This window comes from Schistocerca piceifrons, chromosome 5 (assembly GCF_021461385.2).
Source record: "Schistocerca piceifrons isolate TAMUIC-IGC-003096 chromosome 5, iqSchPice1.1, whole genome shotgun sequence".
NCBI lineage: Eukaryota > Metazoa > Arthropoda > Insecta > Orthoptera > Acrididae > Schistocerca > Schistocerca piceifrons.
Window position 1 is genome coordinate 467,523,181 of NC_060142.1, and position 24,635 is coordinate 467,547,815.

A 24,635-nucleotide genomic window follows, 5' to 3' on the forward strand; every position below is an offset into this window, starting at 1 on the left:
CGCAGATGTCAGTGCTAACTAACTGTTTGTAAACATTAGAGACTGTAGGCGACCTTGTCATAGCCGGCAGGATCTTAACGACGCAATTAAAGAATGATAAACCGCCAGTTTTACAGTCATAAAAGAAGCTTCTGGCTATTCATTTTAAGTACAGATCCTGCAACTGCACTTTCACGTGGTGATCCAGCAAAAATGCGTATCTACCAAGGCTTACTTCATAACAGGTAGGTTTAGTTGCATGAGACGTGGATCCACATGGCAACATGTAGGCAGTCTACTGCGGAGACCCACGTCCAACATCGCGCGCTGAACTGTGTCCTGCCGAATACCTGTGCCTGCACCACGACTGCGTTGTTTCGTCACATTTCTTACACATAACCGCCTGTTGTGCTTCACATAGCAGGCAAACCTCTGAACTTCACGTCCAATACCTCTCAGCTATTCGACGCTTCACCATCCTCCCTTCATTTTCTACAGATCCTTACGACAGTAGTACGCGAACAACCTACAAGCTTCACAGTTTGTGAGATGCTCGTTACCAGATGCCAGAAAATTAAAAACTGCACTTTAACTACTCATGTCAGAAAATTCCCCAATATTCGGCCCATACCGTCGCTAGAACAATCTCCCATTCCTCTTGAAACGTCTCAACAGAGCCGTTCCATATTAACTTATTACTAACTAAAGCAATTATGAATTATCTGGCCCACGGTGTAACTGTGGTCTGTAACGCCGGAAATGCATATCCTCCTATTTCCATCTATTGCACTGCAAATTTTTTTCCTTATTTTGTTACCTGAAGATATAACATTTCTGTGTCTTTGTATATTGTAATTGTTTTACTATTTGTATATATTTATGCATTTAAGTCGATTTATAATTGGTTTGTTTTATGAATATTATTTGTATTTATACGCTCGGTCTGGCCTAGGGAAAACTATGCTATCGAACGAATACATCGATAGGTCGTGTGGAGAACCCAGGTGTTTAGGATCTTTGGTAGTGTTAACTCTACCGCGTGGAGCGCGGGCAGAGCAGGGGGAGTCTGGCTGGGGTGGTGCGGTGGAGCAGGTGTCTTGTGTGACGCTCCCGCGAGTTGCCGCGCTTTCGGGGTTGGGCAGCATGTAATTGTGCTCGACTTGCTATGATAGTTTCTGACACGGTGTCGCGGACGGGAAGCATTAGCTGGCGCACATCAAGAGCCCGTTTCGCCTGGTGACCGTGTCGAGAAGAAGGCGCGCCAACATCCAGCTTCTGCAACAGCGACGGCCGACAATGAGTGACTGTCGCCACCTCCTCGATCGACGGCTTCAAACCTTCAATCAAGCAACAAGGAAGACTCGAAGCACGTAAAGTTTTAGAACTGTATGGCAGACCTCAGCTTTTCAAACTGATCCATTTTCATAACTAAATGACAGCAACGTAGCTCATTGTTGCTCATTGTCCCAATTGCATTACCAAGTAGGGTCCCTTCCTTTTCCGGAATGAACCCGAGTGTCGTTGAAATTCAAACGCCAGCATCATTCGATTTCACTGCTTTAATTTCAAAGTTCAGTTAAGGTATTCATAACTGGCTACAGTATTTAAATTACGCAAGCACAAATTAAGAGTGCGAGTTTTGTTACCATATTTTAGCTTACATGTGACTGAAGCTCGGCTTGGTACGTACTAAATTTTACTATTGTTAATTGTTCAGAATCTTTTAATTCAAGTTCAAAGTTAAATCTCTTATTTCTAAATTGCGTAGATTCGAGTAGCTTTTGAAATGATTGTTGAGGTAGCCCAAGACTAACCGTATTTTACTGAATTTCGATGTGCTTCAGAAACAAAGCTCACTATTAATTTCAGTCACTAAATTAACTTTCGATTATCCGGTTTTATTAATTCTTTTGCTAAATTAAGTCAGAGTGTAGCGAAATTTATTACTTCTGACAAACTTTCAGTTTTCACACTACACGTGTCAACCTTCAGTTGCCACACTTTTGGTGCTAATTGTATGTGTAATAACCTTTCATTTTCAGTTACTATAGTAATTGTCCTTAGGACTGGCGACCGTAATTTCCCCCAAATCTCAAATATCTAATTACCGCTGGTTAATTGTTAACCTAACGGCCGCACATTTACTTTCTTTATTAACTTTACCCCTTTTCAAAATTAATTTCCACCAATTTTATTTGCATTTTTCGTTTCATTTAGATGTAACCCTTTCCTCCCTCTTTAACGACAGATTAACTTCGGTGACGATTGCTTTTCGCAAATTTCCATTAGGTACACGTGGTTTAAAATTTTCACTGTCATTAAGGTCGATAAGTGAGGAGGAGGTTACAGGTTGAGCGTATGAACCGCCCCAAAAGGCTTGAGTAGGTGGACTGAACGGAAGAAAAATGTTTCTTTCTTGCCACAAAACCAAGTATTTTGCAAAAGGTCATCAGTGTTTGATTATATCATGTCATGTATTATGTTCCACGCTTCCACATATACAGGGTGAGTCACCTAACATTACCGCTGGATATATTTCATAAACCACATCAAATACTGACGAATCGATTCCACAGACCGAACTTGAGGAGAGGGGCTAGTGTAACTGGTTAATACAAAAAATGCACGGAAGTATGTTTTTAACACAAACCTACGTTTTTTTAAATGGAACCCCGTTAGTTTTGTTAGCACATCTGAACATATAAACAAATACGAAATCAGTGCCATTTGTTGCATTGTAAAATGTTAATTACATCCGGAGATATTGTAACCTAAAGTTGACGCTTGAGGACCACTCCTCCGCTGTTCGATCGTGTGTATCGGAGAGCACCGAATTACGTAGGGATCCAAAGGGAACGGTGATGGACATTAGGTACAGAAGAGACTGGAACAGCACATTACATCCACATGCTAATACCCTTTTATTGGTCTTTTTCACTGACGCACGTGTACATTACCATGAGGTTTATATGGCTGCTATTCTGTGATGGAAACGCACTCTCTCTGTCCACTTTTCCTCCTTTGCATGCGAGTCCTGGTGGTGGTTTCTTGCTTGAGTCCATCTTCTGAGTCTGAACTGAGTAATTGAGTGTACGGCAATTTCCTTGTTACTACATGTCATTTCCCTACCGTTGAATTTCACAAATGTTACGACTTCTCATTAAGCATGCCCTTTCCGTCCCGATGAATTTCATAAATGTTTTACGACTTTTCATTAAAAATAAGCAGATTATTTTGTTCCAGGATCAAGCAATCGTTTTTCTCTGATAAAGTGATTGATTCCCTCCATTATTTAGCACTGTTAATTGAATAAACCAGTGATAAGTTGTATACCATCAATCCTGTGTATTATTTCACGATCGCTAGGTTAATACCCGGTTTCAGTTGTAAAGTCAATATGAATACCCTGTTCATTTTTATATCTTTTGACGAGTCATTGCACACGGGCAGTAATAAAAGAGAAGGTGAAAGTCACCAGAACAACTTAATTAAAGGTGTGGTGTCACCGCAAGGCACCACACTTGCTAGGTTGTAGCCGGTCCGTCAGTACACATCGGACCCGCGAGTCACCACTGTCGACGCTAGCAGACCGAGCGCCGCCACTCGGCTGGTCTTACGAGACAAGCTAGAGCACTGGCCAGTTCTACAGCCGACTTGAATAGGAATGGTTCACTTGTTATAGCTTCAGAGATCTCATTTGCAGAGATGCTAGTTAACATAGCCTTCAGCTAAGTCAGTAGCTAAAAACTAGCCAGGCGCCACATACAGTTTATGCATTGACAATTGATCTATATGTGTGAAGCAATCAGAATTCTAAACAAGTATTCGCAGTTCAGTCTATAACTGCACTTGTAAATATTATTGTACAAAGTCAAGATCGACGTTCACCGCTGACGCTGAATTAAAGCTAAGTTTTTAATTGTATGTCTGTCTACTAACTTTCTAATCACCTAAGAAGTTCCAGATACATCCCGTCAAGTACAGTTCATTGATCCTCACGTCAGCCTACGTGATCAACGCGTGCAATTAATGGCCACACCTAGTGATCAGACTAAGAGTCAAACTGCTTGACTCAGCCGGATCACCCTTTTTTCATGAAGCCCATAGTTCCGCCTCATACATAACAAATTGATCAAAGAAAAGTGGGAAAACAATTGTAGATCCCTTTTTTATAAACAATTTCCAGCTCGGTGGGTTCTCTTGTCTTAAGAGTCGGCTTAGGCCGGTGGTGACCCTAAAATTATAGCAATTTGTCGTAGTTGTAAGTCTGAATGCCCCAAAGTACTAAAAGCAGCATAACGATTCATGGGTCCTAGGTCAAGTTGCTAGTTAATGCTCTCTGCAGGACCTAAGCATCCTACTTACACATGGCGACCCTGCCAAGACCTAAGCATCCTACTTACAGTCCCTCTTTTACTTAGATATTTTTCTTACGGCAAATACTCACGGTGTTACCATTAAGTTTGGCGATGTCATTGGTCACAATGTTTGGACTCATAGTTATATGTTGCTAATAGCTATTTCTCACTGCTTCATTAGGTACGGCAGTAAATTAGTTTCTTTCCGGGAGCTTCCGATGATGATATGGTTGGCGTCTCCCGGCACGGCGCGCAGGCACATTTGTGACTAGCCATCGTAGTCGATGAAGGGGCTATACTGACATTGCGACATTAAGACAAAGATGAAAAGTTCGAACTGTATTCTTAATGAGAGTTAAGTTGTATTACGGAATATGGTCGGAAACCATATAGGTAAGACATTTTATCACTTATTGTTTCTTTTGGCTCTGATTTGCAGTCATACATCCCGGAGGACCCTGTTCTTATTCTTCGTCTCATTATGAGCGGTCTAGGTAGCAAGGCAGTCGAAAACTTCATATCGTTATACACCATAGCATCCACAATGTGATTGCTTCCTTACGAGGGAAATAAAATTTTGAAAGTAGTTCTGCTGTCAGGTACTTGCAGTAGCGATTGGAGTTTCCTGTATGGTTCTCCAGTTACGTGACAAAGTTTCAGATGGAAATACTAACTGAATGTCCAGTTATGTCACACGACAGTCGCGCCAGGATCGGCGGTGCTGTATGAGACCTACTCCTCCATACTTATACTGTGGGACGTTCTTTACCTCTTACCTCTAACGAAGAAAATACACTTTGACAACAAAAAAAAAAAAGAAAAATCACGTGTCAATTTTCGAAACCCCTTATCAGACTCCCATTCCTATGTTTAAGTTCACAATTATGCTGGAAGGTGCCTACTACCTTTCCGTACGGTAGAGCAAAATCGTGGCACCCTCCTACGTCACACTCGGAATCGGCAACACTTCAGACAGCAAAGTGTCGACCTGTGCTAAGAAAGGGCAGGACTCAGAAGTTCATGTGACGTTTAAGGTGGGTTAATGATCTCAAAATGGTACCACATATCACCACAGTTCTGTGCAACGTTATCGTGAACGAGTCACTCGATGGGATGGTCGTCACACCCGCTCTTACACACATTTCATCCCTTCTGCGATGTAGGTCATAACCGCCACACCCAGTACTGAAATCAGGCAGTTTTCTTATGGATGGCTGAGGAAAACATTTCAGGCACAACGACACTATCAAGTGACACGCAAAGTCCTCAGGAGGTGGCATAGGGTGTCAATGGAACCACGCCTTCCTGCAGGGCAATTCCCACACATTTCGAGGTCGCAAACGACATTTCAGAGTTCGAAGAGCTACAGAACGATGTTCTTGAAAATGTTCGACACTACTAACAACCCCCACCCCCACCCCCTCCCAGACCATTCAACCCTACTCTAGGGACATCGTGGAGCTGCAGCCCCACTGGACGTGATCTGATTGTAGTATTTTTTTCTCTGGTGCACAGGATGGAACGACTGGGGACCGTTCAAAACCATTCGATGAAGTCTGAACGTAATCCGAAGCATCAAAGGTCGTTTATCGTTTTTCCGCACTCCTGCTACGCATCCTCCTGTAGAGTCAACTCAGAGGTGTGAAACAATGCCATGTGTATGAATAAGTCCCTCTAAGACTTGCCAAATCGGAAACACACTCGCTGACACCAAAGCTCATTTCTTGAGCACCCTTTCAACATCCCTTAGGCGTGAGATTACGTTCAATGGGAACACAGCCGCACAGTTTCCTTAAAGAAGGGTTGAAACGTCCGAGGGTATAAGCAGTGTCAAAGGTTGTTAAGAACTAAGAACATCTTTCAGTTGTTCATCGCATTGTGAACTGCCGATTGCGACCGTGAAATCTGTGGGAATCAACGCCCCAAGAGAACGGGTGGTTTCATTGAAGCCATTTATGTCACCTACTGACGGCTTTTCGTATCGATTCAGAGTGGCGATGTACTTGACATATTTTCCTCGGCCATCAGTAAGAAGACCACGTGATTTGAACGCTGGGTGTCGCGGATTCTTACCTCCAACACAGAGGCGTCAAAAGAAGGGGCGAAATGTGGGTAAGAGTTGTGTGACACGTCCGTAACAGCTTCTGGCAGAATTGTGGTGAAATGTGGTGTCACCGTGACGTCATTAACCCACCTTACACCTCATATGAAATTCTGAGCTGTGGCCTTTTTTCAGCGTGATGTGTGAACGCCTTGCTGTTTGAAGCGTTGCCGAGCTGGAGTGTGAAGTTGCAGGGCGCCACGGTTTATCACCATTATAGAGGAAGGCTGTAGGCACCATAGAGACAGATTTCAAACTCATTCGTCGTAATGGGTGACAGTTGTGGGTTTCGAAAAAGTTACTTTTTGCGCAGCGGTGTAGCAGGAAGGAAGATTAGTGTTCAACGTCCCATCGACGATGTGGTTACTAGCGAGCGCTCCTTCGGTTTGGAGAAGAATAAAGAAGGGAACTGGCCGTGCCCTTTCAGAGATTCTATCCCAGCATTCACCTGAAGTATGTAGGACGGTCAAGGGAAACTGAAATCCCCATGGCTGGAGGGTCACTTCAACCGCCGTCCTGCAAAATGCGGGTCCAATGCCTTACCCCTACCCCTGTGCCACCTTCTTCGTCACCTCTAGATACTGCAGAAGAATTGTTCGCCGCTATGAATGACGACAATATTCGTCGAATTCAGTCAACGTGTTAGATTCGTGCTGCTTTAGCCTTAAGAGTGAAATGGTCAATTACAGCTTGTCTCCTTCTCCTAAGGTAGCCACAGACGGACTATTTCAGCTATTTTGCTTCCGGAGAGTTAAAGTCTCTTATTCTATCAGTCTGTGACTTACGATTAGTTGTTGAAAACAGCAAAGACACCGGGATCTGGAGCTGCCTAAACTGACAGACAGGTGTAGCAAGGGTTATTGAGATGGCGTCGATGCCTCCGATATTGAGATAGTTCCATCTACCGTGCACATAAATGTAGCGTCGTTAATTGGTTTCAATATCCAGTAAAATATGAATTACTTGTCAGTATCGCCCAGTAAGGCATTAAGCAATCGATCGACCGTTACTTCATCGACTGCCAGAGGCGTCGCTGTGGTGGCAACTTAGCAGCGGGACGAGTTCATTACGGCGCTCTCACGGTCGTTAAAGTAAGCTTTCGAAACTGCTGGCGCTACCTCTTCTTTCACTATCTCTCCTACGATACTCAAGAGGCTGGACGGATCTCGCTTTAGAATTCGCGCCAAGGACAAATCGGTAGTAGTACCGCTGAAATACTGCTACTGATGTGTGTGATGTCCTTAGGTCAGTTAGGTTTAAATAGTTCTAAGATATGGGGGACTGATGACCTCAGGTGTTAACTCCCATAGTGCTCAGAGCCATTTGAACCATTTGAACACCCTACTTTTTATATTCCGTGTAATGTTCCTGGGTCTTCTTCCCCAAACACGGTCTTTTGCCGTACACTTTTATAATTTTTCGAAATGGTCAGTGGTACATTCCGTTCCCATGCTGAAAACAACTATAACTTTCTGTTAAGTGCGGGAAAACGCTCGAACGTTTTGAACGTGAACAGGTTCGTTGCTACAGAAATACGCACGTGTACCGGCCGGATTGGCTCATCCGAGAATTGGAGCTGATGGCGAAAAGAGAGTGTCTTAATTAATGCACAGGCCAAGATTGCACATATTCTAGAATCCGTTGGAAATATCCGTAGCCCGTTTCTAAATCCGATCGTGTGTAGCCGCCTGATGCAGCTCTACGTGAGACAGTTCAGCGTAAGACACTGCGACCGAGCTCTTTTGGCTTATTATTATTATTATTATCATTATTATTACTGTTGTTATTATTATTACGTCAGAAATACAAATCGAACAGCAAACGTCCATTCAACGCCCAAGGATTAGAAAAAATGTAGAAAGAGCAAAAAGAAGTTTCCCTGAAGCTGGAGGAAGGAAGCGACACTCGTCAGAAGATGGCATGGTATGGTAAGATATTACACAGGTTCTATATAGTCAAAATGTGGACAGACGCGTACATCGAGTGACGTGGCACAGCGGTTGACACATTGGCCTCGCATTCGGGAGGACGACGGTTCAAGCCGCGTCCGGCCGTCCTCACTTAGGTTTCCGGTATTTCCCTAAATTGCTTCAGGCAAATTACGGGATAATTCCTTTGAAAGAGCACGGCCGACGTCCTTCCCCGCCCTTCCCCACTCCAATGGAACCAATGACCTAGCTGTTTGGTCCCCTCCCCCAAATCAGCCAGCAGACTCGTACACTAAAAGACATTATTTTATTTTTATGACGCATTCAGTCTCACGAGAACTGTAGCGAGAAAATCTGTCCTGGTTGTTTCAGAGTTCCCATCATATTGAGGAAAGTGTTGCAAATCTAAAAGACATTATTTTATTTTTATGACGCATTCAGTCTCACGAGAACTGTAGCGAGAAAATCTGTCCTGGTTGTTTCAGAGTTCCCATCATATGGAGGAAAGTGTTTCAAATCTACAGGACGATACTGTAGCTAACATAAGCAAGTTAGGGATATTTACAAGCTATCTCTTGTAGGTTACGTTCGTTACTGATCAGCAGGCAAACGTGAAAAGATCACTAGAGGAGTGTTGTCGCTTTACATATAACAAACATTCCTTCAGTACCGTTCCACGTCATATCCTTGAGAATAAATGGTTGCAAATGGTTCAAATGGCTCTGAGCACTGTGGGACTTAACATCTGAGCTCAACTGTCCCCTAGAACTTAGAACTACTTAAACCTAACTAACATAAAGACATCACACACATCCATGCCCGAGGCAGGATTCGAACCTGCGACCGTAGCAGTCGCGCGGTTCCAGACTGAAGCGCCTAGAACCGCTCGGCCACACCGGCCGGCAAATGGTTGCAGGAATATGTCTACTCATCGTTGGAATCAACAAAGCATACCGTAACTTATTTAAAATCGACTGACCACGTGAAAGACGCTATTGTGAGCACTACGTTCACATTCGGTGGAATACAGTGTGTGTCCTGCTACAAAACCGTGTTTAGGCAGCATGAACAAATTGCTGAAATCTTACATGAATCTGGAAAAAGAGAATGGTTTTGGAACCAAGATTACCACGTAGTGGGCACACTAATTCAGTTTATTGAAGTATCAATGCAGTTAGCATGAAAATGCTGTGAGGCGAAGTGGCCATTTGGATGCTCTTCAATAACTTTCTGATGCCTTGAAAACACCATTTATTATTCGTGAAATCGCGATTTTACTCCTGATTTTACTGCCGTCAGTTATTTTAATGTAACACCGGATTTGAAGTTCTTAAATAGTGTGTGAAATAAAAATCTGCTTGGAACCAGGCCGCAGAGATTTTGTTCGGCGTCCGCAGCAGTGTGATGCCCGGCGGGCATGTCTGAAGTTAAGATCCTGCACCAAGTACGCAGCACAAGAACCTCAGACCGGTCAGAAGAAAATAAGACACAGAAGAAGATTAAGAATTTGGAAGAGCGAAGCTGAAAAAGTAATAAGATAAATAACTAGATATTTTTTAGTATTCATGCTAAAAAGTCGAAAGCAGCTAGGAAATATAAAAATCAAAAAAATCACCTAACAATGGCGTAGAACAGTACTGAAGCAGTGGTTGTTATATGTAAGGCGACAACAGGTCTCTAGTGATTTTTTCTCATTTGCCCGCTGATCGGTACCGAACATAATATTCAAGAGATAGTTTGTAAATATCTCTGACTTGCTTATGTTAGTTACAGTATCATCCTGTACATTCGCAGCACGACGGAAATCTTAGGATGAATTTATAAGTCAAATAGAGGGTGACATTCAAGGCAGACAGGAACTTTCTAAGAAAATCGCAATACATCTCGATAAATCAGAAGGCCAATCAATATAAAATATATGATTAAATAGGGTGAGCACGAAAAGCAAAAGAGACCATGTACTTCAACTATTTTGTGCCAGTCCTAACATGTGGTTCAGAAACATGTATTCCACTGAAAAAAGACCTCAGCACAATTCAGGCAACAGAATTGAGACTCATTAGAACTATGAACCAAATAGAAAGGACAAAATCAAGAATAAGGTGAATAGAAAAGTAGCTGGTATGGGGGTTCCTTTTACCAATGCCGTAAGGTATTTCAGCCTGAACCTCGTAGGAAGAAGGTCACGGGAAAGACCAAGAATACGCTGGATAGAGACTGTAAGACCAGACGTGGAGATGAAAGGACACAGATGGGAAACTCTCCTGGAACAGAAGGTGTACGAAGACACAAGGAGATGGCGAGCGCTTGTACATCACACCCGGGAAACGATACGGATGATGATGATGGTGAACACTACAAGAATCTATGATATTGTATACGAAAGGAGAGGTAGATGAAACAGGAGATAGGTACTTATTATCGACTCAATCGTAGCTGCACATTTCAACAACTGCAGCTTAAAGAACGGCCTTTCAAATGCATTTCAGTATGGGAAAAGGGAAATTTATATGATACAGGCGTTGAAATAATTCATTCTGACATGTCCGAAAGAACAGACACCTATATCAATGCAGATGCGTACCACTGTTCGTTTCCATGTGGGAATACAGTGAGGCTTGGTGCAATGGGGGGAAATGTACGGGGGCCACAACATCAGTGCTGAGCAACACCTGGTAATTTTGGTCGGAGGCCAAGGAAGAATGGATGGCTGAGGCGGTTACGGCAACCTTTCGAGAGAAACAGAACATGCGGATTCGTGTCCTGGTGGCGCAGAAATTTTCAAGTGCGGCTGTCGAATTATTTTAACCCCAAGACAGCTACGTCATACAAATTTCCGTTTAGTTATGAATGTAAGGCTGCTTACGTCCTCTGTTGTAATGTATAGAACGGAGATTGTTCTATTGCAAGGTCCAATAGCAGCAAGGACGCTCTGGAACATAACTACTTGATAGTCGCTGTTAACTGCCGGGATATCCTAGTCACGTTTCACATACAAATTAGTTATAAATAATTTTTTTCATCGACATCAATGAAAAATAGTTGTTGTTGTGCACCAAAGTATGTACCCTTACGAAATATCCTGTTTGCAGAACCGGGAATCATAAACAAACTCTTGCTTTTTGCCACCAATGTTTATATTGTAGACCGTGCCTGGAGGAAACCATCGATAAGAGAATTACTCCCAAAAGAGCGTATGTCCACTGTAGATTGAAAGAATGATGACGGGAATATTCAGCTGGAAGAAATTACAGAGGTACAGATAGACTGAAGACAGTCCTCATTTGCTGCGAAGCTGATGCACATGACGCGGCATTTCAGTGTCGGTACTTGTTCTGTTGAGAAGATCGACGTGGAACGCAGCGAACTAGTTAGCTGTCCATTGATGCTGTGCCGAGGGAACGTCAGGGTTGGAGAGCCCGTGGAAGCTCGTTAAGTGCTAATTCAGTAGCTGCCCTTTAACTGTAGGCCCAATATGCGGCTCATGGTTTAGGATGTACCTGTCAATTAGCGAGATGTGTTGCTCGGACTGTCAGCCAGATATGGAATGTGGCCGGAGAAAATACACACACACACACACACACACACACATACACACTACGAGGTCAAATGACAGCCAGCGTAAGAAAATCCGCACTGCATTCACACTGGTGTAAACGGTAGAAGAGGCATGTTGACACATCCAGGCAAATGATCTCTAAAAGAACATGGACCTGTACTCAAAATATTTTTCGCCACAGGGATTCGAAAATGACAGTACTAGAAACTCATCAACTACTGTTCAAATTTAGCCCATAATGCATGTCATGTTCCCCGAAAATATTTCATCCAAAGTTTTTTCACACTCCATTAGTTCTTGTTGTGTATTTTAATCACAAACCAGTTTCAGACTCCAGCAGAGTTTTACAAGGAACCTTTATAATTCGTTGAAAAAATTTAAATATTATCGAGAAAAAAGCAGTTTCGCAGATACGATAATCCTGACAGAATTATGTCCATTTTAATATCATACAAACTAGACCATTTACCTACGAATTATATCCCAAGGGAGCACCGCGATGGAACTGTTCAAGGTGTAAAGGCTATGCCAAATGTTTAAGATCAAAATTAAGTAGACGACAGAGACAAAGTTTGAGATAAAATAATTGCAGAAAATTAATATTTCTGGTGGTACAGGTTCTAACTCCACTCCAACTGCAGTTCTCATTCCGAGAGATTCTTCGTAGTATGAGAGTGATGTAGTTTTTGCAGTGGAATACTTACCTTTGAACTACCGAAACTCCTCCACCAATAAAGTCCATTAGGGGATGTATATTGCATATTTTCCTGGATGTCGGATGTGACACAAACCTGAATGTTAAAATAATATTTTTCAACGCCCATCTGCATCCTTTCAATAGCAGATATATTTTCTGTAAGCATTTAAAAAAGTGTTCACACATAAAGTGTTTTCTGTAACCATGACTGAAGAAACAATGACTGTTACAGACTTTGCATCATTACATCGACCAAACTGCACCTGACTTCAATTGCTTTCCGCTGCTCAATATATACTCTACGTTAACAATGTATGTCTTCACTTATTCTCAAAAAAATTATATTTACTGATTTATAATCAAAAGGAAATGATTTACAACAAACTTTTAGTACAGTTTTAAAGACAATAAATGGTGATTCGTTCTGAATACATTTCTAAGTACTGTTCTCTCGACTTTTGTGTGGAAATTTGGTTCTGTAGTTACAATAACAATACCTATCGTAAAATTATTAAGTATGTCTTGATTCCAAGTTGGATTTTATATGTAACATTCAATGAGGTAGAGTACAATATGCAAAAAAAGACTATCAGGTTTGAGTTTTAAATGATCATCTTGCGGTATCAAAGTTACAAAAAATCAATAGTATTTACATAAAAAGGTTCGAGAATTGTTAAGGAAAAAGATAATTACAACTGTCCTAACGTGTTTTTCATTATTGACATGACATATAAAGTGCACAAGTCACATTAAATATATGAGACGACTGACAAATGTTCCAAAGTCTGTGTTCTTAGACAAGTTGAAATTTACATATTTTGCTAATTACTGGTTTTGTTATAGGAAAGATATTTTTGCTAACATTCATAGGAATGTAATAATGCAATCAGGAGAATGAAATTATAAATTTTTATGAAACTTATGACAACACATTAATTCGCAGCATCAAATTTTTCAGTTATAATTGTCTGATAATTACAGTTAAGTGATCTCAAATAATGTTACAGATGTTTATTCGGTATGTAAGTGAACCATACAGTTTAATTTGCTGATAGAAATTGAGAAAAGCCATACTTTCTAACATTTGTCCATTACGTGTTGTGGATCGAGTAGTATACAATCTGCTAAACTTGTATATGTATCAAAGCATTCATTAACCATCCTACAGCGAGTCCCATTAAATAGCTCCCCTGAAGAACTTACATGTGTTGAACAGAAGCGAGTCTGTTATATTCCTACTCTATGTTGTTGTTGTGGTGTTCAGTCCTGAGACTGGTTTGATGCAGCTCTCCATGCTACTCTATCATGTGCAAGCTTCTTCATCTCCCAGTACCTACTGCAACCTACATCCTTCTGAATCTGCTTAGTGCATTCATCTCTTAGTTTCCCTCTACGATTTTTACCCTCCACGATGCCGTCCAATGCTAAATTGGTGATCCCTTGATGCCTACCAACCGATCCCTTCTTCCTACTCTAAAGATGTGAAAAATAATTACTGATTCATGATCAGGCTATTTATACTTCTAATAATATATAATTTGAACCATGAACTTTATGTGTTACTGTTGTTAATACATCAATGAATACAAACTGTACAACCTTGTAGTAAAAATAATCTACATTTTTGTTAATTCTCTGAACTGTTACTCGGCAAGGCAATGTCTTCCTCAACTTTGATGTCTTCTTTTGTTGTCCATTATTTGTAACTTCTTCCAGCACATCAAATCTGCATCCTCTGTCTGTCCATCTTATGGCTGTTAGGGTTATTTACATGAGTGGCACCATTCCTGCAATAATACAGTCCACTATGAGCACACAGCATAACTTGTCGGTTCTGTGTTTGGATGGGCACATGGGGTACAATCTCGGGTACTAGGCACTCACATGAATATGTAAATCAGGATTATATTGCCACTAGGTAGGGTCAACTTGCAGAATTATTAAAGAAAATTATCTACTACTTTAAAACATAAAATGATGCTTCATAACACATTGTGTTTACATCACATCGATCTGTTTATCACAGCAAAACATTTCAAATAAATTTAAAAAATCTTGAGATCTCAAAATGTGATTCTAAGATTAGCTTTTGAATATCTTGAAATTTTACTACATTTTAGATTACTATGTTAACAAAATAGCAAAATTACAGAACGCATGTTCTTTGTAAATGGGTCAAAGAGCAAAATTCCTTAATCACTATAAGTAATGTGATGTATGCATATATACAAAAGCACAAAGAAATATAACATACAAGAAACTATATATATAAAACTATGTATACATCACTTACTATTCACAAGGTAACATTTCACCACATATTTTTTCTTCTGTTACATTATTTGATCCCATTCAGTGGTTGTTTATTTGGTTTCAGTTCTAGGACATTTTGCAGTGCAAAGAGTCCACCAGTTTTTGGGTACACAAGTCTGTATGCCTTTGGAAGTGGATTGAATTGAACATGAAGTGGCTCAATATGAATATCAAAAAATTTCTTTAATTCACCACCTACAGATTTTGACTTCTCATGGGATTTCACTAACACGTGATTACCGATTTTAAATTTGCTAGGTTTTCAATTTTATATCATGCCTCTCTTTTCTAATTTTCCCTTGTTTTTCAGCCGTTTTTATCCCAATTTCTTCCATTCTGGAAATGCTATTGCCTCACTCATCAAGGTAGTTGGTCTTCTATGGAACTGTATTTCATAAGGAGAAGAGCACGTTGAGGTGTGCTGGAGAGTGTTCATGTTATAAAATTTGTCTGCATATTCAATCCAATTAGCATAGTTTCTGTGGCAGTAAGGACGAAATAATCTTGCAGTCTCGCACATGTATCGTTCTACCACATTTCCTGCTGGGTGGTAAGTTGATATTGACACATGTTCAATGTCTTCCCAATCTGTAAATTTTTTCAAAGTACCAGAAGTAAACTATGTTCTATTGTCTAATAAGATTTTCATAGGCCTTCCAACATTAACAGGGTAATCATCTCTAATTTTGTGGTTGATGTTTTTACCTGAAGCTTTTCCCAGTGGATGTAGCTTTATAAATTTAGAAAACACATCAAGCACTACAAAAATGTGACAAAATCCACCTACTGATACTCGCAATGCACCATTTAGGTCGATGGCTACCAGTTCATGACGTTCTTTGGGTAGAATGTTCTGCATGAAACCCCTAAATGTCTGATTCACTACTTTTGCTCTTTGGCATCTGTCACAAGTGGCCAATAATTTTCTAATTCTGCTAGTGATATTATAGAAATACACTTTTATTGAATCTTTTTCTACATTTCAAATCACTGCTGTATCCAAAACTTTCATGTGCATACCGAATTAGTACATCAGTATACTGCTCAGTGCCGCACAACTTCCAGATAACACTGTCAGGACAATGTCTTTTGAATAAAATTCCCTTATGCAGTTTGTAGTACTCCCCTACTTTCTCATGTCCCCTTTTCCCCTTATAGGTTTTTACTAATTTCCAGTTTTTGTCATGGTTTTCATTCTTTCTGATGTCATTGCAGATGTCCCTAATGTCTTCCTCACTATCTATTCTTTTTAGACATATGATTTCAAACTGTTTTTCACGTTCTCCACTTCCATGCTCAAAATGGACGTCTTGAGAAAGCATCTGCTGTTATGTTATCTTATCCCTGATATGCTTGATTGTAAAACAGAACTGCTACAAGAAAAGTGATTGCCTGGTTATTCTAACCTGATGCAATTTAGATTATTTTGTATATATCAATGCATTATGGTCCGTATACACAATCATCTGATGTCCAAATAAATAGTTTTTGAAGTTTATGAATGACCAGTAAATTGCCAAAAGTTTATTTTCCATCACAGTGTATTATTTTTCATGCTTCCGAAGAGGATGCCTGGCCAAAGCAGTAGATCAGTGTTTAATTGTATCATCAGTTTCAGCTTCTTGGAATATATGGGCTCCAAAGCCATAATCACATAATCACTACTCAGTAATCAAAATGCCATCAACGTATATTGTCAATTTTCCCCAAAGTTCTTTTCCCAGAACATGGTCCAAAGATGTGACAAATCCCGCTGCAGATCATTTAGCCCAGAAGGAATTCTACAGTACTACCTAGAAGTGAGAGCTAAGCTGGTCATATATTTGATGTGTTCAGATTTGTGCAGCAGTCATCTGTCTTCTCAGAGTTGTCTGTTTCCCTCTCAAGAAATTTATACAGATGTCTTGAATCAAGTTTTAACCTTACGTTACCATCATGTTTAGCCACCACTACTAATGGGTGATTGTAGTCACTACCATTTCTTTTAGAATGTTCCAGTCTTCCATTTTCCTTTTCCTCGTACTTACATCTTATATATCAGTACACAATAAGATTTCACAAAGAATCAGTTACGTGATTTCATTTTCAATCTACATTCATAGTTCTTTCCTGGCCAGGTCTTTCATTGAACAAATCATTGAAATCCTACACCTCCTTCCTGAATTCAGATTTCTAATGATTAATTAATATGTGTACATTGTGTAATTATCACTCTACAGTGGCACTTTAATTCTCATCATTATAATCATACTCTATCTCTTCTTCACAATATCCTCTGTCCTCAGTGCAACTGACCTCTCTAATTTGTGTACCACTGTCAGTATAAACCGGCCACAGTGGCCGTGTGGCTCTATGCGCTGCAGTCCGGAACTGCGGTCGCAGGTTCGAATCCTGCCTCGGGCATGGATGTGTGTGATGTCCTTACGTTAGTTAGGTTTAAGTAGTTCTAAGTTCTAGGGGACTCATGACCACAGCAGTTAAGTCCCATAGTACTCAGAGCCATTTGACCCATTCTTTTGTCAGTATAATTTTTTACATACAGTGCAATGACAACAAAATCCAGATGTAGGGTCAGTGAGAAACAGTTTCTTACATTGCCAATCAAACCCTGCATTCGTTTTAACTAACCAATTCTTGCGAAGCAGGACACTTCCATTTAAGTCTGGCACTCAGAGTAACCTTTTGTAAACTGTACATTACTGATCATTAAGGATAGAGGCACTTGTCTGTTTATAATCTTACTTATTCTACCATTGGCACCTCTTATCTTAATTCCAAATACAGGTGTAAGACGTTGTGGTCTCCTGACCTTCATTGCTTACATATTCCGCCCTCACAATCATATTCTGCACATCAAGACGCCTCATTCGAACCCAGACTCGATAAGATAAAGTCAATGTTGTATGAATCCATGTAAACGATATGCAAATAACAAGTAAACCGCAGTTGTGCACTGAAGGTGAAATACTCGAGGCTGGCATACACACACACATTGAAGACACGACGGTCACTAAAGCTTTTAGTTCTGGAGAGGCAAACCGCTCGCCAGGAGTCCGGTCCCTTCAGAGGATGAGTCAACCTATCTACGTCTACCAGCGACCGTCCGTAAAGCAGACAGCATTTGCCCGAGTGAAAGGGAGAATGACCCTGAGTTCAGCTTAAAAGCAAATTCTGCTACATTGTGGGAGCGCCCAGCCTACGCATTCTTTACAAACATAGCACGCAGTTTCAGAGGTTTTCACAGGGAGACAGCAAATGCTAAACGCCGATGCTACAGATTTCTGGATTGGTCACCTTAAATAAAATGTCATTATCCTGTTTTAGAAGAGCAATGCTGATTGGCAGACGATATTTCTGACGCCTTGAGCTGAAGGAGTAATGGAAGACACCGAAAGATATACCCCTTCACATCTGGCGTGGAACGGGGCCATTCCGTTGTCGCTCTTGGAGCGAGAGCACGTAACGAGAGCGTGTACGCTCGTACGTATATTCAATGAGTGAGCAACAAGTCTCTCCTCAGTACTTCACTGGGAGAGCACCTCTGTCGAGAGCGAATCAGAGTGTGACTCTATATTGAGTCCTTGTGATTAAGCGGTTTTCACTGTGTTGGCCGCCACACTTATAGTCAGTGTGAATGGACAGAGGTATAGTTAAACGCCTGCGAGCGAATTTTTGACTGGCATCACTGTGGACTGGTTATCTGACGGTGTACCACGCCAACAGTTAGACTAGGGGCGAATAGGAGTCGTTGATTTCATCAAGGCGTAGGGAGAGTTTGCTTGACGAAGGTCAATCTAGATAGAATGAGAGTTATGTGTCAGCAGCGAGCAGCGCAGATAGCAGTCATCGCAGCTTGCAGTATTGTGCACTACAGCTGTCGCGAGCCCCATATTTCCTCCACAACAGTACACTTCACTGTATTTCACACACGACAGCCTCGACCATACCTAGCAACATTCTAACGGATAATTATTCAAGTTGAGTAGGTGCAGCTCTCAGACATTCTGCCAAGTCAATAACAAGCTTAAAATTTGTATAGAAATTTCATTAGCGAATCCTATCCTTAAGAGATAACTTGACATTCCGAAAAGAAACCGGATATGACTTGTTCAGTTCATAACTAAAAGTTCCATTGTGATTTCTCAGAATTTTTGCAAAAAACAATAATTTTCGTTAGTTTCATGTGTTTCTTATACTAACTAGCACTACTCCAGTACACAAGTATCCCACTAGTTACGTAAGAAATTTTGTGAATTTTTGTGTCCTTTCCTTACAGCGGACGACTCCAGAAGATAGTTACTGCTGAAAGTTTTTCAGGCATTTCTCTTTAGAACGTTACGAGCGTCTGTCTGACTTCTGTAGTAGTGTGGGGGTGGATATTGCATCTTGCAGGAGCCACAGGGTAAAGGGTACATCTCAGAGTAATTCGTTGCGCAGAATGACAGAATAGCACCCACATGTCGCTCACACAGGTAACTCTACAAAAACAACATCCTGTGTTATTTTTGTCTCTAAATTTACTAGAAATAGCACATGTGGGGCTGTATGTGGCCAATAAAGTGTACGCTTCCCAACTTCCAGTCTACATTTGAACGTAAGGACTACCATACGTTTCAGTTTTCTTATCATCTTGGTTCTCATGAAAAATATCTCTCTCCTTGTTTCAAATGGTTCAAATGGCTCTGAGCACAATGGGACTTAACATCTGAGATCATCAGTCCCCTAGAACTTAAAACTACTTTAACCTAACTAACCTAAGGACATCACACACATCCATGCCCGAGGCAGGACACGAACCTGCGATGGTAGCGGTCGCACGGTTCCAGACTGTAGTTCCTAGAACCGCTCAGCCAACCCGGCCGGCTCTCTCCCTGTTTCGTCAAAATCCTGATTCTGTAGGACATTTTCCAGTTCTGGTTGGATATTTTTCACTGCCATACTAGGTTCCTGATTGACTTATATAGCTTCATGCTGGTCTAAAGTTTATTGCTTATTAGAAAGTCGCTGATGACAAATTTCCTTCACTTAAATTTTTACCTTGTTATTGTCACTAAGATCACTGCGTTCCTCTCAAACTGCTTTTCATACAGCATCAGTAACATTCTTTACACATATCACCCCCCTCTCTGCTGATGTTTCACCAAGCTTCACTGGCCAATATGATTGTCATGCTGAACAATTTCTGATTCCCCCTCCCCCCCAACCCCCAGCTACCTATACGATCATCATTAACAATTACATCCTCTTTTACTATAAGAATCATCCCATATAATACGCCATCAAATTCTATTATATCATAATAATTATCAACAAAATCACCTTCACTAGATCCTTCGACAAAGATTCATCACCAACAGAAACAACAAAATCTTTATCATCACAACCATTCTTAAAGTCTTAATCATTACTATCATCACCACTACCTTGAGAAGCTACAGCATCAGTGCCTTTGCCACTAAATTATCGCCAACCACTTCATCATAAATATCAGACTCATCAGCAGCAACACAAGATTTTCAGTACTGTTAAATAACCTGTTCAGCCCAAATTCATCATAATCAATATCTACAATATTCTGCCCATTTGATCCAGAAATGTCATATGACTCCAATAAATTTGCAATAGTGTTACTTTCTAACATTACTTCCTTCTCACAGTCATTTTTGTTATTCTGTACGCTTTCGAGTTGCTTCTATTTGTATGCCAGAATTGCGTGTTGAAATTAACCTTATTTACCTGGTATGATCTGCTTTTATTCCTTTGAAAACTTAGATCTTTCACTATTCTGTCAACTAAAAACAGGCCTTTGTATGTTATTAGGACTGGTCCGCTAATTATTTGCCAGATTTGTGTGATGGTCTCGCCCCAAACTGAAAGCCCTCCAGTTCGACGTCTATCAGTTTAAATTCCTATTTCTATCGGCATGTTGTCCCTGGTTCTCCTGTTATCATCCCACGGCCTGTTCCGATTTTCGTGATCATGATTCCAGTTGCTGCCTCTGTCGCTGGAAATGAAATTACGCCTTTTGTCATTGCACTGTAAACCACGGAGATTATTCCCGAAATTTTGGCTTCTTTGATTCCCTCTGTTAAAATTCGGGTCCCACGCCACAGATAGTGAATTACCGAATTGATTGGGTTCTTGCGTTTCAAAAGCGCTGTCTAACTTATTTACATATTTCTAAAATTGTTCAATGGACTCGTCTGGCCCATAGACCAAACCCCACTGAACCTACGTTGTAGGGCGTCAGTAATTGTCAAATCATCGAAATGTTTGTCTAAATGAATTAGCTATATATCTGTTTTTCTCTAGACCATTTCATAGTACCATTTCTGTTTTTAGAGCTAGTACCATTTAAAGTTTAACTTTTTATTCTAGCTTGCTCAGTTACTGACAAAATCTTCGGCAAAACATTCTTTTGAAAGGTTCAAAGGTTATGTCAGATCGCGCGTTCTGGTTGGCCCACGAAAGTGCTTCGCCAACCAGAAACTTTTATCATATTTAATTCTGAATCCCTTTGTCGTATCAAAAGTAAAATCATCCCTACAGTATTGGATAACAACTTTGGGGTGATATCGTCTTTGGGGTAAACCTTACTATCACCAGGGAACGTTTTCACACGTAAATTACCTAATGCAACACTTAAACTGCCAGAATACGGCGCTGCGCTCGGCACCGCCTATACAAAACAAAAAGTGTCTAGCGCAGTTGTTAAACGGGTTACTGCTGCTACAATGGCAGGCTATCAAGATTGAAGTGAGTTTCAACGTGTTGTTATAGTCGGTGCACGAGCGATGGGGCAGAGCATCTCCGAAGTAGTGATGAAGTGGGGATTTTCCCGTACGACCATTTCACGAGTGTACCGCGAATATCAGGAATCCTTTAAAGCATCATGTCTGCGACATCGCTGTGTCTGGTAAAAGATCCAGCAAGAACAGGATCAACCACAGCTAAAGAGAATCGTTCAGAGTAATAGGAGTGAAACCGTGATATGGGACCTCTGATACTTCTAGATATGATTCTAACAGGTTAAACGTAAGTAAGCATGCTTTCTAATCACCTACATCCAATCATGTCAATTGTGCATTCCGACGGAATTGGGCAATTCCAGCAGGACAATGCGACACTCCACACGTCCAGAATTGCTATAGTGTGACTCCAGGTACACTCTTCTGAGTTTAAACACCTACGCTGGCCACCAAACTCCCCAGACATGAACATTATTTAGCAATGTCTTGAAACTTGCTGTTCAGACGAGATCTCCCCCCCTCCCTTTTACTCTTACGGATTTATGGACAGCACTGCACGATTGAAGGTATAAATTCCCACAAGAACTATTGCACTACTCCACACATTAATCGAGTCCATTCGATATCGTGTTGCGACACTTCTGCTTGCTTGCGGGAGCCCTACACTATCTTAGGCAGCTGTAATAGTTTCTTTGGCACTTCAGTGTATAATTACCATCTGAAACAGATATCCATTATCATCCAATCTACACACGTGCTGTGATTCCAGCTAGCCTCCATTAGACCTAACATAACTCCAACTACAATTCAGGCTAAAATACTTCTTATTACGAGAGATTCATTATAGTTGGAGAGTGATGCAGTTTTTGCAGTCGAATACTTACCTTTGAACCAACGAATCTCATTGGAGAGTCGTTGGTTCCAAGGTAATTATTCCATCTGTAAAGTCCACTATGGGAATAATAGTGCAGATTTGCCTGGATTTTGCCCGCATCTCGTGGTCGTGCGGTAGCGTCCTCGCTTCCCACGCCCGGGTTCCCGGGTTCGATTCCCGGCGGGGTCAGGGATTTTCTCTGCCTCGTGATGGCTGGGTGTTGTGTGCTGTCCTTAGGTTAGTTAGGTTTAAGTAGTTCTAAGTTCTAGGGGACTTATGACCACAGCAGTTGAGTCCCATAGTGCTCAGAGCCATTTGAACCATTTGCCTGGATTTCGGACGCGATGCAAAACCTGGATAATAAAATAATATTTCCCCCACACAGATGAATTCCTTTAACAGCAGATGTATTTTCCGTAAGCATTTACAAACATGTTCACATATAAACTGTTTTCTACTAACATGACTGAGAAAACAGTGAATGTTACAGACTGAAAAGTTAACGATATACAACACACTCTTAGTATGGTTTTAAAGACAGTAATTGATGATTCATTCTGAATACTTTTCTAAATATTGTTCTTTTAAGTTTTGTGTGAATATTTGGTTATGAAGTTTCAATAACAACACCTGTCACAAAATCATTAATTACATCTTGAATTATGTTGGATTTTATTCCTGACATAAACTGAGCTACGGTAAAAAATGCCAAAACGCAATTTCAGGTTAAAGTTTCGTATGATAATTTCGTGGTGTTAAAATGACAGAACAGCAATAGTGTTTACATCAGAATGTTCAAGACTGGGTAAGGAAAAAGTAAATTACAATCAGTCTAATCGGATTTTCATTATTTACTTGATATATAATGTGCAAAAGTCATATTAAATACGTCGGATGACTGATAAACGTTCCGAAAGTCTGTTTTTTAGATAAGTTGGTATTTTTATGAGTTTTGCTAATTATTGGTTTAATTACAATGTAGATGTTTTTCCTAATTTTCTATAAGCATGTGATAGTGTGGTCACGAGAATGATATATATATATTTTGCTGAAACTTGTCACAGTACATTAATTCACAACATCAAGTTTTCTAATAATGACTTGCTGTTAATTATAGTTAAATGATCTGAAATATTGTTAATGATGTTGATTTAGTACATCAGTGAACTACCGTCCATTGCATATTGTGGATCAGATAGTATGTAATCTGCTGAACTTTTACTGATATCGAAGCATTCATTAATCACACTTCAGATAGTCCCATTACAAGGTCTTCAGGGCGAAGTGTGTCTGAAGTTGATGTTTATAAACTGCCTACCTTTCTATATTGATGCAGATGCTGCTGTCTTGTTTGCCGGACCTTGGGATTGATACTCGGGTGATGCACGGCTCTATCAACAAATGTGGCTCACTCCCTTGCGGAACACGTTGCTGGCCGAGTGCTCAGACGCACTAGTTACCGACTGCTATCACAGAATACTGCGTTTGCAATTGAAATAGACACCGGGACAGCGCGAACACAAGTCCCGACTACCAAAAATTATGCGCCCGAGTTACTCACAATTGGAGTAATCGCGGGGGTCAGCTCGACCGAAGTGCAATGGAAGAGCCTCACCCCGGAGGAGCCGCCTTCATGATTACGGTATCCCCTACGCCAGTTACATGTTGATTCCGTGCGCAACAATAGATTTCACTCTTATACTACAGTTTATCTGTAATCCTGCAGTCGAATTACCCGAGCACTGTTATACAGTGCGAACTATTAAGTAACACTACGTCAAACTTGTTAAAATAAAATATTATATGATATAAGTTTGAACTCAAGTGAATAGCTGATGTAGCTGACAAGAAAGATTTAAGCAGTATGTACTGATTCATTCAACCAGGCAAAACACCGAAACTGATAAATGGTTACCCTACAGAGCATCATTTAAATATGCAATAAAGTTAATAATGATTCTCCAGTGCAGTAAATTTTGTGTAAATTTGTAAGCTGAAATATAAACCCCTTTGGCTAGGTGAACGTCACTGGTCTGTAAAACAGTCTCAGGCTAAGTCCCGCATCACTCGGAAAGTA

The 24,635-nt window shown here is 40.7% G+C and overlaps 1 non-coding gene across 1 annotated transcript; it reads right to left on the bottom strand.

Moving 5' to 3' along the window:
* Positions 1-24,060: 24,060 nt before the first annotated feature.
* LOC124799695 lies at positions 24,061-24,224 on the bottom strand. The gene has a single exon (XR_007017062.1). It is a non-coding gene; the product is annotated as a U1 spliceosomal RNA (small nuclear RNA).
* Between the last annotated feature and the right edge of the window lie 411 nt (positions 24,225-24,635).